This window comes from Hylobates moloch, unplaced genomic scaffold (genome assembly GCF_009828535.3).
Source record: "Hylobates moloch isolate HMO894 unplaced genomic scaffold, HMol_V3 SCAFFOLD_22, whole genome shotgun sequence".
NCBI classification, from domain to species: domain Eukaryota; kingdom Metazoa; phylum Chordata; class Mammalia; order Primates; family Hylobatidae; genus Hylobates; species Hylobates moloch.
The window spans coordinates 69,440-81,814 of NW_026652297.1; positions in this window are offsets into that span (position 1 = coordinate 69,440).

Genomic DNA, 12,375 nt, shown 5'->3' on the forward strand with positions numbered 1-12,375 from the left:
ATTATGAGCATGCTATACAATCTCCAGCACCCAGGCCAGGCCCCACGCAGCAAAGAATCTCTTCTGTGCTCAAAATTGTCCAAAAGAGGCCCCACACCTCCACTCAGCCCTCATTCCAGGGGCTGCATTCCTCTCTCCACCCCCCTGCCCACCCCCAGAAATCCTTTGCTGGACAAATCCTAAACTCTTGGCTCAACTCAGAATTCCCTTTCTCTCAATCTTCATAATGATTCCAAGTACCTCTGCAGAGTTTGTCTCAAAATCACCTCCCAAGAACCTGTACATCTCTCTCCCAGATTCAAGTATTAGGTCAATTTACAGATAAAGAAACTGAGGCTTCAAAAATGACAAGGTGTCAGGATGGGGGAAAGGGACTGGCTTTTCCTCACTCACCCTGTGCCCTCCTGTTTCCTACCCCAGCAGCTTCTTTCACATGGGCTTCTTAGAGGAGCAGCTACCCCACCCCCTCTTTTCCTTTCTTTTTCCAGAAGTCTAACTTTTGAAATACATTTTAAAATATTTGCCTGTGTGGGAGAAATACATTTATTTAGACAGGAAGGGAAAAAAAGGGCTCAGTTACCAGTTTTTCCATGAAGCCTTCCAGCCCACAGAGGTCTCTCCTTTCCATAAATACTTTTAGCATAACTTGTCTTTATTATATATTCTCCTATTTATAGTCAAATAAAACATATTCTAAAATGTGGAATGCCAGAACACGCACGCTTTGGGTGGCATGTGGAGGCGGCGTGAGATGGTGGAAGAAGCAGTCTCTAGAAGTCTGGGATGGACACTGGTTGTTGGAGGACTGAACAGCTGCGGAGGTGCCTTGTACACAGCAGGCACTCAGAGTTAGTTCTCCTCCCTGCTCTGCCCTAGGAGTCTGATTTCCCTAACGCACAAGAGGCTCTACCTCTTACCAGCTGTGTGACTCCAGAGAAGTTACTTGCCCTCTTTGGGCTTCAGTTTCCTCACCTCAAACACAAAGATGATAAGAAACCTATCTCACAGGGTTGCCATGAGAGTGCCTCTTTGATAGCAGACATAAAGCATGAAGCGGAGTCTGGCACATCGTGGCAGATCTGCCATTTCCATACAGGAGGACTTGGAGGACTTGGGACTTTGTCTTAAAGCTGTATATCCAAGGTGCTTACCCTAACTTTGCCCAGCCAGTATGTTTATTGGGAATACTGGGGGCCTTGGGGGCTGCACAGACAGAAGCAATGTCGCCTCTTAGTCATTACAAATGTCCAGTAAACGTCTGCCCCATTGTTGTCTCCCTGATTCAGGTCACTCAGCTAGTGAGTGGCCCAGCCAGAACCATAGCCCTGGTCTTCTGTCTCCATAGCTCTGGTCTTCTGACTCCCAGGCCAGTGCTCTTTCTACCCAGCCTCTTGTTCCTTCATATCTAATTCCTCTCCTTTCTACAGGCACTGCTTCACAGTCCCTATTGCAGATAGGAAAGGTGAGGAGAGAAAAGGTGAACAACGTGCATGGCCCAGGGAGTCGAAGCAGAGGGGAGACAGGCCCCTCAGCCAGTGATGCCCCACATTGTGGGAGGTTCCTAGAGGACAAGCTCCTACACAGAAAGCTGGCTCCTAGTCTGATGGGGTGGCAGGACACAAGAATACGTATGGAAACATTGCCAGGACATCCAAGAAGTGGCCTCCAAGAAGCCTTGAGCTGGCATTGGGGTAGAATCTAGAGGACTAGTCTCAGAGGTCTCCCTGGAGGAAGAGAATGTAGGGCCCAGTGTGAAAGAAGAGACAGGACCAGGCAGGGTATAGAGAAAAGGCACTCCACGGAGGAGAGAGGCTGCCCCCAAAGCTTAGGTATGCGGCAGGGCAGGGCTGAGATCCTGAGGGTGGGAAGCAGTGGGCCAAGGTAAGCCGCGGGACCCGGGACCATCAGCCAGACTCTCAGTGGCCTTCCCCAGGTGCCCTTCCATCTCACAGCATCTGAAACTCCACCCCGCCTAGGAGACACCCTTCCACTCTACCTCCATCCTGGCCCTCTGGGGCGGGGGTAAAAGAATGTCAAGGGGGTTCCCTAGGGCATTTGGGCCGAGAAGGTGGTCCCCTGCTCAGCCCCGGCCCTGAATAAAGGAGAGGGGCTGTGGAAGGGATTCCCTTCATGGTTTCCTTCCTCTTCTTGAGGATCAAGAACTACCCGGCCGGGGTCCCCCGACCTCTCCCCAGGCTTAAGAGCAATTCAAGGGCCGAAAAAATAGAGACACAAAGACGAGTCTTCCTGGGGCTGTCTCAGGGCTCAAGGGCTGTCCAGAGACACCGCCCAGAGTGTAATCTGGGGTTACACTCTCCAGATTGCATAAGGATGAGGAGACCCCACTTGGTGTTTTCGAAGCACTTCCACTTTTGCTCTACTTAGTTGCCATGGAAGGCGTCAGGGCCCCAAGAGAAAGTGGCCACGGTCTCCAGACCGGAAATGGCAGAGCTGGAATTAATGCGAGATTTCCCCTAAATCCAGGCCAGGGCTCTTAAAAATCCTCTGCAATTTTATTTGTTAAATTACAAAATCAAACATGCTCGTGGTAAACAAATGTGAGCGTTGCAGGCCTGCGTGATTTACGAAGTGAGAGGCCCGTAATCGCACTCCCAGAGGAGCGAGAATTTGGTCATCCTCCGACGCCGGCTTCCAGGTTTCTCTCCGCGTCGCCAGAGATGGGATCTGGCCCGGCGGGTCCTCCCTGAGGGGCCCGCGACCGGAACGCCCGGCCGGAAGGAACAGGGCCGAGCCCCAGCTGCGCTCCCGGGGGCGGCCGCGCTGCGCTGCGCCAGGCCCGGCTGGGCGGGGTGGGGCCGGGGAAGCCGCTACGTCACTAGCCAGTCCGGAGGGAGCCGCAGCAGGTCCAGCCAGGATTCCATTACCTCACCCGGCAGCGCGGAGCTGAGGCTCGGTCAACACCCCTGCACACCATTGGCTACCGTGCCGCCCCTCCGACCAGTAGCACGGGCGCATGCAAATGAACCATTGAGCCGAAGCTTCCTTCGGGTCCGTCGTAGGCAAACAGACGTCATTGGGAGGATGGGGGAAATGAGTTAAGAGGGGTCCTGAAATCTGTAGAGTGCTGGTCTGGGGGCTCGCCATCCTCAATCTGTTCCAGCCTGTCCTGAGGAAAATGGAGTGTAATTAAGGGTGAGCGCCCTTAATTCTTGGGCTGTCTTTGCAGATACACCTCGCTGCTTGGAGACTGAGTGAACCTAAAAAAAGGTGCAAAAACTATTTGGGTCAACTTGGAGAGCAGGGAAAGGAAGAAATAAGAAATAAAGAGGTACGGAAAGCTGGAACATACTTCGGAGAAATACCTAGGCCAGCCCTCTCACTGGAAACACAGCACAGAACAAAACAGACACAGCTCCTGTCCCCGGGCTGACAGCCAAGTAGGAGAGATGAATGTTCAACAATCTTGCACATAAGTAGTAAGTGCCATGGTGTTAGCCAGCGTTCTCCAGAGAAACAGAACCAATAGGATGGATATACAGAGATATAGACAAAGATTTATTATGAGGCACTGGCTCCCATGATTATGGACGCTGAGAAGTCCCCAGGATCTGCCCTCCGCAAGCTGGAGTAGTTCCAGTCCGCGTCTGAAGGTGCAAGAATCAGAGCATGGATGTCTGAAGCAGGGAGAATATGATGTCCCACCTCAAAGAAGAGCAAATTCGCCCTTCTTCTGCCTTTTTGTTCTATTCAGGTCCTTAACAGATTAAATTATGCCTGCCCATAGCGGTGAGGGCGGTCTTCTTTATTCAGTCTACGGATTCAAATGCTAATCTCTTCCAGAAACAGCCTCACAAATACACCTAGAAATAACATTTTACCAGCTGTTTGAGCATCCCTTAGCCCAGTCAAGTTGACACTTACAATTAACCATCACGGTGGCTCACGCCTGTAATCCCAGCACTTTGGGAGGCCGAGGCGGGCAGATCACTTGAGGTCTGGAGTTCCAGACCTGCCTGACCAACATGGTGAAACCCCGTCTCTACTAAAAATATAAAATTAGCTGGGCGTGTTGGCGGGCACCTGTAATCCCAGCTACTCCGGAGGCTGAGGTAGGAGAATTGCTTGAACCCAGGAGATAGAAGTTACAGTGAGCTGAAGGTTGTAGTGAGCCGAGATTGTGTCACTGCGCTCCAGCCTGGGCAACAGAGCGAGACTCCGTCTCAAAAAGAAAAAAAAATAACCATCACAACCATAAAGAGAAAACGAAATGGAGGATGTCAGTGAGATATTTAACAGGTAGTTATAATTTTTGCAAGGGATGGGTAAGAGAGAGCTTCTCCAAGGAAGTAGCTTTTTTGTTTGTTTGTTTGTTTGTTTGTTTGTTTGTTTTGAGACCGGGTCTCACTCTGTCACCCAGGCTGGAGTGCGGTAGCACGATCTCGGCTCACTGCAACCTCTGCCTCCCAGGTTCAAGCCATTCTCCTACCTCAGCCTCATGAATAGCTGGGATTACAGGCGCATGCCACCAAACCTGGCTAATTTTTGTATTTTTAGTAGAGATGGGGTTTCACCATGTGGGCCAGGCTGGTCTCACACTCCTGAACTCATGCGATCTGCCCGCCTCGGCCTCCCAAATTGTTGAGATTACAGGCGTGAGCCACTGTGCCTGGGGGGAAGTAGCTTTTAAACTGAGGGAAGGCTGGGCACCACTGGAGGCTCAAGCCTGTAATCTCAGCACTTTGGGAGGCCGAGATGGGAGGATTGTTTGAGCTCAGGAGTTTGAGACCAGCCTGGGCAATATAGAGAGACTTTGTTTCTACTAAAAATAATGATAATAATTTAAAAAATAGCCTGCTTGGTATTACAGGCCTGTGGTCCCAGCTACTTCAGGGCTGAGGTGAGAGAATCACTTGAGCCCAGGAGTCTGAGGTTGCAGTGAGCTGTGACAGCACCACTGCACTCCAGCCTGGGCGACAGAGTGAGACTCTGTCTCAAAATAAATAAACTGAGGGGAGTTTGTCAGTGGAGAGTTAGGGGAAAGGGATAAGTTGCAGGGAGAGGAAACAGTAATGAAAAAGTGCCAGCTTGTTAGAGCAGCAGAGTAAGGCAAGTGGCTGGAGCCCAGCGACTAAGGGGGACAGAGCTGGGGATGCAGCGAGAGGAGCACTCAGCCCAATCCACAGGCCCTTGTGCCAGGCTCTGTGCTGATGACTTTTTTTCCTTGTCTCTTCTTTCAGCAGCCATTGAAGGTGGGCACTATTTTAGTATTGAGGAAACTGAGGCTCTAAAAGGTTAAGTAGGCCAGGTGCGGTGGCTTGCGCCTGTAATCCCAGCACTTTGGGAGGCCAAGGCAGGCAGATCACATGAGGTCAGGAGTTCGAGACCAGACTGGCCAACATAATGAAACCCCGTCTCTACTAAAAATACAAAAATTAGCCCAGCATGGTGGCCTATGCCTGTAATCCCAGCTACTTGGGAGGCTGAGGCAGGAGAATCACTTGAACCTGAGAGGTGGAGGTTGCAGTGAGCCAAGATTGCACCACTGCACTCCAACCTGGGCAGCAGAGCAAGACTCCGTCTCAAAAAATAATACAAAATAAAAAATAAATAAAAGGTTAAGTAAATATGTCCAGTGTCACACAACTGAGAAGTAGCAGAGCATGGATTTGCATCCAGACTAGTGTGGCCTCAAAGTCCTTACACTGAGCTGCTATGTTATTGCCTCCCAGCGAAGAAGTTGAGCTTCCCAGAGGCGAAGAGATTTGCCCTTCATTTCATGGCTTGCCGCAGAGCTGGGACCCCTGCCTCAGAGAGTTCTGTAGATACTGTGAAGGGAGACAGGGCCTAAGAAAGGGGAGAGGGACAGGGAGGGTGGAGGTGGAGAAAATGCTCCTGCAGCAGCATTCCCTGAAGACCCTGCCTGTGCCCAGACCCTACCCATGCCTTTGCGCCTTTGTGTGCAAAAGTCCTTGCCCAAGCTGGAACTTAGGGTTTGCTGGGGTAGAAAGACGCAGAAGTTTGTAAGTGTCCACTTCTAGGGGTGTGCTGCTGGCCAGCAGCCACCGCCCTGAAGGCTGTGGGAGGGCTGGCCACTGGGGCAGCCCAGATGAGCTGGATTTTGTGTGCTGTGCCTGTTGCTAAGTAACGCTGCTCCTGCTCTCCCCAGCGGAGCCAGCTCTGGTTACCGGTGACAACCCTCAAGGGAGGGTGCCTGGAGAGACATGAGGCAGGCAGGAGGGAACTGAAGGAAGCCAAGCCCTTCCCCACACAGGTTTATCTGGCACAGGGGTAGGTATTCCTTAGCTCTCTGGTGTTCTGGTGTGTGTGTGTGGTTTTTGTTTTTTGAGACAGGGTCTCATTCTGTTGCCCAGGCTTAAATGTAGTGATGCAATCATAGCTCATTGCAGCCTCAGCCCCCCTGGCTCAAGTGATCCTCTCACTTTTGCCTCCCAAGTAGCTGGGACTACAGGCATATGCCACCATGCCTGGCTAATTTTTGTATGTTTTGTAGGGACAGGGTTTCACTACGTTGCCCAGGCTGGTCTCAAAACTCCTGAGCTCAAGCGATCCACCCACCTTGGCCTCCCAAAATGTTGGATTACAGGTGTGGGCCACCACACCGGCCGTCTCTGGAGTACATCAGGGGCCTGTTTCCCCTGTGCCTTGGCCATGGGCTCAGAACTCCAGGACCCACAGGCACACAAGGAGGGTGCAAAGGCATGGACAGGGTCTGGGCACAGGCAGCGTCTTCAGGGAATGCTGCTGCAGGTGTTTGGAGGGGAGTTCTGCCCCCACATCTGAGCACCAAGGAGAGAGGCGGAGTGTGTGTGCATGTGTGTGTCCCTCCCGTCATTGGACAGGCAATCTGTGGTCAGGCAGGTGGGGCAACTCACTCACTTTCCACTGCTCTTCTAGAAAATGTCCCACACTTCTCCAGCTGGGGGCTTCCCACCTGTCAGAGGGTCCTGGAATCAGAGTAAACAGGTCCTAGCTCCCTGGGAGTGCCTATTGTGCCTATTCCACTAAAGGATTTGGGGAATACTAGAGAGATAATTTCACTTAAAGCATTAATATTTTTAGGGAGAAGTTGAATTTTGGTCTTTTTGTTTTTGTTTTTGTTTTTGAGATGGAGTCTCACTCTGTCACCCAGGCTGGAGTGCAGTGGCACAATCTCAAGTTGCTGCAACCTCTGCCTCCCAGGTTCAAGTAATTCTCTGCTTCAGCCTCCCAAGTAGCTGGGATTACAAGTGCCCACCACCACGCCCAGCTAATTTTTGTATTTTTAGTAGAGACGGGGTTTCACCATCTTGGCCAGCCTGGTCTTGAACTCCTGACCTCATGATCCACCCACCCCGGCCTCCCAAAGTGCTGTGATTACAGGCATGAGCCACCGTGCCCGGCCTGGTGTTTTTGTTTTTTAAGCAGGTATCTTTTTTGTTTTTTTGTTTTTGTTTTGTTTGAGATGGAGTCTTGCTCTGTCACCAGGCTGGAGTGCAGTGGCTCAATCTCAGCTCACTGCAACCTCCGCCTCCTAGGTTCAAGCAATTCTCCTGCCTCAGCCTCCCAAGTTGCTGGGACTACAGGCATAAGCCACCACGCCCAGTTACTTTTTGTATTTTCAGTAAAGACAAGGTTTCACCATGTTGGCCAGGATGGTCTCGATCTCTTGACCTCATGATCTGCCTGCATCAGCCTTCCAAAGTGCTGGGATTACAGGCATGAGCCACTGCGCCCAGCCCCTTAAGCAGGTATCTTAAAGGCACAGAATTGGCATGGCCATAATCATTCATACTTCTCTCTGTCCTTTTTTTTTTTTTTTGAGACAGGGTCTCATTTTGTCACCCAGACTGGAGTGTAGTGGCACAATCTTGGCTCACTGCAGCCTCAACTTCCTGGGCTTAAGCGATCCTCCCACCTCAAACTCCCGAGCAGCTGGGACTAAAGGCACATGCCACCACACCCGGCTAATTTTTGTATTTTTTGTAGAGACAGGATTTCACCGTGTTGCCCAGGCTGGTCTCAAACTCCGGGACTCAAGCAATCCTCCCACCTCAGCTTCTAAAAGCGCTGGAATTACAGGTGTGAGCCACCGTACCCGACCAACATAATCATAATTCTTAACATATGATCCCCATATGCTGGGAGAACGCCCTCCTACACTCCTGAGCCTAGCCATGGTACTCTCAGAAGTAAGGGTGTATGTGCCTAGTCCCTGGAGGGGTGTGTGGCTCTGCCCTCCCCAGTGGGCATCAGAGTGTGTGGGTGCCCCCCTGTGTCCAGGGCCACCAGTTCAGTAACAGAGTGGGCCGTGAAACAGGAGGCATAGGGATGTGGGTGGAGTGCAGCCCTGGAATGACACCTGCAGCCTCCACGTGCACCCTGAGTTTCTCAGGCTCCTCTTCCTCTTTTCTTGGGGGCCCTTAGCACAGGAGCCAGAGCAGCAGAGCTCTCAGCCCTCCCAGTGCTGACTGTCTGCAGAGATCCAAGTGCTTGCTCTGGGCAAGGCCCTGGCTCCCAGCATCCGGAGGGTGCCAGTGGGCACGGCGTGGCTGGGAGCTGCCTTAGCTGCTCAGGCTTGGGAGAGGGATCATCCCACAGGAGCTCAAACCATAAATGTCCAGACACAGAATCACATCAGAGCCATCCTCAGCAGACCAGGCAGGGCTGCCTCCCAGGGAGAGCTGGGTAACCAGAGCTGCTGGCAGGCCCTCAGGTCACTTCAGGAGCACAGGGCAGTCAGCTGACGCTGCTGGGCTAAGAGGCACTTGTGGTAAGGATGGGGCTGCTCCCACCTCCCACTGTAAGGCCCCCCCCCAATCCCTAGTCTCCCTATGGAGATTTGTGGGGAGCCCACAGCTCTGGCTGGAATCCCTATGGATAGCCACTGTGCCTATCAACACACCCCTCACTTCCTGGCCAGAAGATGCCTGGCCATCTTCTGTCCATGGAGTTGAGGCCACCAAGCAGCCTCTTCCTCAACCCCATCAGCCCTGCCCAGTCTCTGTGCTCTCACCTTCCCCTCCCGCCTCAGAGGAAGAGTGGGTATGTCTGCTGCTGCCCCTCCGAAAGAACCTGTGCACATTCCTGAAGACCCTCCTAGCTCCTGCAGGCCTGGTTTGGTGGGTGGTTAAGCTGGGCTCAAATACGCATATTCCCAGTGTGGCTTTAGGCAGGCTTTGTATATCTGCTGAGCCTCAGTTTCTTGTTTGGGAAATGGAATGATAATAATAATATCTCCCTTTTGGTGTGGCTGTGACTGTGGGACTTTAAGAGCACATTCCAGGAGGCAGATTGCCCAGCCCTGTCTATCTGTGTGGCCTTGGGCCAGTCACTTAAGCTGTCCGGGCCTCAGTTTCCTCGTGTAGAACAGGACAGCGATATGACCTACCTCCCTGAGTTGTTGTGAGGATCCAGTGAGTTTTTATGCATAAAGCACTTAAAGAGTTCCTGGCATGAGGTCAGCACCATGTAAGTGTTGGCTATAATTAGACAATGTTTGGAGATCACTTTCCTCTGCCTTGGCTCCTAATAAGCTCTTGGTGAAAGGTAGTAGTTATTTTTAACTTCTTCATTCTCCTTCACTGTCTTAATTCCCACCTTTATTTAGCCTTGCAATTCCCTTTAAATACCTTATCTTCTCCCCTCTTTTGTTGTCAATCTGCTGCACTACCAATAAAGGCGTGCATAAATTATATTTGTCCCATGTTTACATTCATAAAACATTTCCCATGCACTCCTGTCCCGACCTCACAGCAAACCCGTGAGGGAGCAGTGCGGCTCATGTCATTGCCCTCATTTTGAGAGCCCGGGACAGGGTGTGATCTGTCCAGAAGCAGCAGCTGCTCAGGGGTGTGTCCAAGCCACCAGTGAGGGTATTCCGACCTTGGGCACCAGAGCACACCGGATGATGCACCCAGGGCGTGCCAGCTTGGTGCTGCCAGGGCAGATTAGCGCAGGGGGCCCTCCTGCTTCCGGTCCCAGCTGTGGGAGCGCCCACATTATGGGAGGAGAGGCCTGTGGGCTTTTTAAATACCTCCCATTCCAGCAGGAGCCCCTGCGGCCCCCAAGTGCTGTACGGTGCTTCCCTCTGCTGGTAACAGGAGGTACTGCTACCTCTTATAAGGGAGGAAGTTGGATCCCTTCACATCTACGCAAAAAGCTAGCCAAGGCCGGCTATGTGCCGGGCCCTCTTCTAGGAATCACAGAGGAAAAGAACCTCGGAAAGCCCTGGCCTTTCATGGAGGTGCCTTCTATGGGAGGGATAAAGACAAAAACATATATAAGAGAACGGCACATAACGAGAAGTGCAATGAAGAAAAACAGAGCCGGGTGAGCTGCTAGCGAATGATAGAGGGCGCTAGCGATACGGAACGGCCAGAGACGGCTTCTCCGAGGAGGCGACAATGTAGCAGGGACCTGAGCGAAGCTAGGAAAAGAAAGGCCCCTACCCGGGGAAAGGCCATGGAAACACAGGACAAGTGGGAAGGCGCTGAGATGGGGAAAGTCTGGGTATGCCGCAAGAACAATGAGGCCCACGTGGTTGAGGGCAGTGCCGAAAGGGGCCGGGCGTGGTGGCTCACCCCTGTAATCCCAGCAGTTTGGGAAGCCGAGGCAGGTGGATCACCTGAGGTCAGGAGTTCGAGACCAGCCCGGCCAACATGGCGAAACCCCATCTCTACTAAAAATATGACAAATTAGCCCGGCGTGGTGGCGGGCGCCTGGAATCCCAGCTACTCGGGAGGCTGAGGCAGGAGAATCACTTGAATCTGGGGGGCGGAGGTTGCAGTGAGCCGGGGTTGTGCCATTGCACTCCAGTCTGGGCGACAGAGCGAGACTCTGTAAAAAAAAAAAAAAAAAAAAAGCAGCAGTGAGCAAGGTCGCAGAGGCGGAGGCCTCCAGCTCCTTCCTTACCACGTGGTGCGTGAAGAAGGCAGAGCTCGTGCAGGCTCAGGAAGCAAAAGGAGAGCCCTAACCAGCATGCAATGGGCTGTGTGCGGGGCCTCACCGCTGCCTGTGAAGTGGGTATTCCTGGCATTACCACCATTTTGCAGAGGAGGAAACTGAGGCTGAGGAAGGTAGAGGTTGTGTGGTTTGCTCAAGGGTGGAAATATAAAGTCACAGAGCAAGGACATAATCCAGGTTTGTCTGACTCTAGTTTTTTGGTTGTTTCTTTTCTTTTTGGTTTTTTGTTTCCTTTCTTTCTTTTCTTTTCACTTTCTTTCTTTCTTTCTTTCTTTCTTCTTTTTTCTTCTTCTTTCTTTCTTGTGACAGGATCTCACGCTGTCACCTAGGCTGGAGTGTAGTGGCCAGTGGCACAATCATGCCTCACTGCAGCCTGGAACTCCAGGATTCAAGCGAGCCTCCCCTCTCAGCCTCTCCAGTAGCTGGGACTACAGACACTCAGATCATTCTTAAAAATTTTTTGTGGAGACGAGGTCTTGCTGTGTTGCTCAGGTTGGTCTTGAACTTCTGCTCAAGAAATCCTCTGGCCTTGGCCTCCCAAAGTGTTGGTGAGCCACCCCTCTGGCCGAATCTGGGCTTTTAACCATAAGTTAAGCACTTGGAGAGAGAGAAAAAAAGGCAGCACAGAACAGCACGTAGAGAATGGCCACAATTGTGTTCAAATACATATATGTGTATTTTATATACAGAAAAAAGGCTGAAGGCAATCCACTGCATGTGATAATCTCCGGAGGTGACTTATGTTCTCCTTCCACTGTGGGGCTGGGGCAGGGAGAAGGATGGTCGTCACCCCCGCAGAAGGCAAGAGACTGCCCTTAGCGTTGATAACAACCATACCTCACACTCACAGGCTCCTTTGCGGTTACAAAGTGTCCTTCACTGCTGAGCGTTTGCTCCTCACCACAGCCATTTCACAGGAAAGGAAGCCAAGCCTCAGAGAGGCCGCGACTCTCCCTCAGATACCCCGTGGCACGGCTGGGGCCAGGACCGACCTCTGCACGTTCTGAGTCCTGCAGGCGCATTTCCAGGAGAGAGGAGAGCTGACAGAGAGGTCCAGGAGGGTCCAGGAGCCAGGCCGGGGGCGGGGTGACGAGTGTGGCCGTTCCCGAGTCTGCCGGCAGAGGGCGCCGCCGCCCCGCAAGTCGGCCAGGCCACGCCCCCTAGCGGGACCCGCCCCTTTGCAGGGGGGAGCCACAGCACCCTGTGAGGAGCGGCTCGGCGGGCTGGGGTTCGAGGCCATGGGGATGAGAGGACGGTGGACGGGCTGGGCCGCGGCAGGAGGAGGAGCAGCAGGGGAGGGGCTGGGCCGGGGCAGAAGGAGGAGCCGCAGGGGAGGTCACCGGCGGGCCAGGGTCTGCGTGGGTGAGGGGTTGAGCGTGCAGAGGCGCCCGCGTCTGCGGCTGGGAGCGCGAGATGGAGGCGGGGTGGGGGCGGGCTAGTGCGAGGGGAAGG